Source organism: Odontomachus brunneus, unplaced genomic scaffold (genome assembly GCF_010583005.1).
Source record: "Odontomachus brunneus isolate Ranch 3 - 2012 unplaced genomic scaffold, Obru_v1 Obru_scaffold_288, whole genome shotgun sequence".
Taxonomy (NCBI): Eukaryota; Metazoa; Arthropoda; class Insecta; order Hymenoptera; family Formicidae; genus Odontomachus; species Odontomachus brunneus.
In genome coordinates, this window is record NW_022639738.1 from 56,595 (window position 1) to 60,329 (window position 3,735).

The following is a 3,735-nucleotide window of genomic DNA, read 5'->3' on the forward strand; positions in this document are numbered from 1 at the left end:
GTGGTAGAGACAATAGAAACAAAGTTGGAGCAAAAATATTCATTTATAATTATTAAATAAAATAAATTAAAACGTATTATTTATATGTTGTGTTATGTTATATTATTTATGTTATATTACTCGTATGTGTTTATATGTTATTATATGTGTATTATTATATTATTATTTTGTGTTTATATGTGTTATATTGTTATTAGTGTTTATACGTTATTATATTGTGTTATATAAATCATTTCTTCCTGGGATGTTATATTTTAATCATTTTTTGTCAACTTATACAGGGTGTCCCCTCTAAACCCGACAACTTTTGTTTGAAACATTTTTACTGAATATGCTTGGCTGAAGAATTATCAAGGTACGTAATTTAAAATGGGACATCCTGTATTATAGTAGAGCAACTAATATTAGCAGAGGATGCAAGTCCACACGATTTTATCACAAACACTATGTCCCTTTACTCAGAAGGAGATGACACCAATTGCAAAATTGATTTCTGAACGAGATATACCCGATAAAAAAAGTTCAGATAAAAGCCAGATATGGATTTTGTCAAGATCTGGTCAGATATAATCAGATATAATTCAGATATGATTCAGATCTGTCTATATATAATCATATATAATCATATATAAAATTATATATGACTATATATAGACAGATCTGAATCATATCCGAATTATATCTAATTATATCTAATTAGATCTTGACAAAATCCATATCTGACTTTTATCTGAACTTTTTTTTCCTGGGTAGCGCGTTTGATACGCGTAATATACAGTATCAAAATTCTAAAAGGGTTTAGGTAAATGAGCCTTTGTTTCCTAAATATTGCAATGCAAAGTGAGAGTCATGGAACCATGTCACATATAAGGCACAATGTGGCATTGACTTTCACCTAAGCGACGTAGCTAAACGGACTGAGACTCTTACGCCGGTACTTTCTGCGAGTGTTCGAGTCCGACTGACGAGGCGAATGCGTGCAATATTTTTTTTGTGTTTCGTATTGTCGAACATACAGGGTGAATATTATATACCGGAACACCTGAGTATCTCGAAAACAAAGCGTTGTATAAAAAAATGTTAAATACAAAAGTTGTAGGGTTTAAAAAGATCTATTTTATGATATTAGCAGTTTGACCTTGAGTTGCGTCATAAAGATCAAGTCAAGGTCACAATGATGTTTTAAAATGGATACCCCCATTTTTTATTGTATATTCTTGTAGCTTATCTCGAGAGCTTTCCAAAACACTATACTTAAGTATTTTTTCGTTAAGTACTTTTCGAGTTAAGAGGCTTCAAAGTTACGCTCTTTAGCATTAGCGCGCGGCCGATTAAGGCAAGAGGAAAATCATATCCGGCCGATTAAGGTAAGCTAAGGCAGAGAAAAACGTAAACACAAGCGCGGTAAACGAGAGCTGCCCTTGCGTTTACGTTTTTTAGGCCATCAGCCTTACGCTATTTACTATTAATACGAGCGCGCGTTCGTGCTCGTCACTACGGTATCCCCGCGCGCTAATGCTAAAGAGCGTAACTTTGAAGCCTCTTAACTCGAAAAGTACTTAACGAAAAAATACTTAAGTATAGTGTTTTGGAAAGCTCTCGAGATAAGCTACAAGAATATACAATAAAAAATGGGGGTATCCATTTTAAAACATCATTGTGACCTTGACCTGATCTTTATGACGCAACTCAAGTCAAACTGCTAATATCATAAAATAGATCTTTTTAAACCCTACAACTTTTGTATTTAACATTTTTTTATACAACGCTTTGTTTTCGAGATATTCAGGTGTTCCGGTATATAATATTCACCCTGTATATGTATACCTGTAGTATATATATTTTGTATTTCTGTGTGGATGTAATTGTTATGTGAGCAATTAGGACAGTGTCACATTTTGGTAATGAAAAATAATATAAAAACATACTGTTTACAATCATTGTAGACATAATGTGTTGAACGTTTTGCATAATCTATGTCTGCAAATTGTAAACCGTATGTTTTTACATTATTTTTTATTACTGCAACGTGACACTGCCCTAATTGTTCACATAACAATTATATCGACATAGAAATACAAAAAATATATACTACAGTTATACGAAACACAAAGAAAATATTGCACATGGTCGCCTCGTCAGCCGGTCTCGAAGACTCACTGCCGGTGTAGAAAGTACCAGCGTAAGAGTCTCAGTTTGCTTAGCTACACCGCTTCGATGGAAGTGAATGCCACGTTGTGGCTTATATGTGACATGGCTCCATGACTCTCACTTTGATCGCAATATTTAGGAAACAAAGGCCCATTCACCTAAACTCTTTTAGAATTTTGAATAAACTTTATATTATGCATATCAAACGCGCTATATCTCGTTCAGAAATCGATTTTGCAGTTGGCGTCATCTGCTTGTGAGTAAAGGGACACAACATATTGATAAAATTTATGATTAAATCGTACGGACTTGCATCCTTTGCTAATATTATAAGCTATAACATAAGTTGACAAAAAAGTGATTAAAATATAACATCCCGGGAAAAAATGATTTATATATAATTACATGAAATAATATCAAGAAATAATTAAAATAATACTATACACAAAATAATAACCCCAAATGTTACATAATTATTTGCAGAAAAAATTATATTCAGTTTGATCTATTTTACATGTTTGCGAGATATTTCCCAGTTATCGTTTGTATAATCATTTTTTCTCGGACCGCCGGCATTAGCGTTACCCAAGATGTACCGCGTGGAGGTTGCCTGGTCGGGTTTACACCTCGTGTGTGTGTGTGTGCGTGTGTGTGTAAGTATGTGTGTATTTGTGTGTGTGTGTGTGTGCGTGCGTACGCACGCGTCTTTGCGTATGTGTATGTTTGTGGGTGTATAATTCATGTTTTTATAGAAGATGCTTTTTTAAATGTCACAGTTTTGTACAATGTCTTTTATAAGTAAGTTTTATTTTACGCAGTTTTTATATAGATGTCTCTTACAGACAAATTGTATTCGACACATCTTTTACATAGGTGTGATGTCTCTTACAGACAGGTTGTACTCGACACACCTTTTACATAGGTGTGATGTCTCTTACAGACAAATTGTATTCGACACACCTTTTATGTAGGTGTGATGTTTCTTACAGACAGGTTGTATTCGAAACATCTTTTGTTGATGTAATGCTTTTTTTAAACAAGTTTTATTTTACATAATCGTTTGTTCTTGTCTTTTATAAACATAAATTTCTTTTAAAAACATAAATTTTATCGATAATATTTATTGTTTTGGAAATGGCATTAATTTATTATTTTCTATAATCTGTATAAAATGCCTTCTCATGATTTCAATGTTATTAATATATTTTTCATTGCAAGGGTTATCTCCTAAGGTTACAGTGGTAGCAAACCCTACTGAAAAATTTCTATTGAGATCACAATTGAATTCCCAATTGAATTCTCAATTAAATTCTCAATTGAATTCTCAGTTGAGGTTTCCGCAAAATTTCGCATGTAAGATCTCAATTGAGATATTTGTATCTGATGGAAATAATTCATTGAAAATATAATGAACTTTTGCTGAAATATGTTTGAAAAGCATTCACAATTTTGACCCAATTTCATTAAAATTTCATTATAATTTCATTAATATTTCGATAATATTTTATTAAGAGAGTAGAAAAATTCAGTGAAAAATTATTATTAATTAAAATATTTAGAAAAGTATAATGAAGTATTATTTTG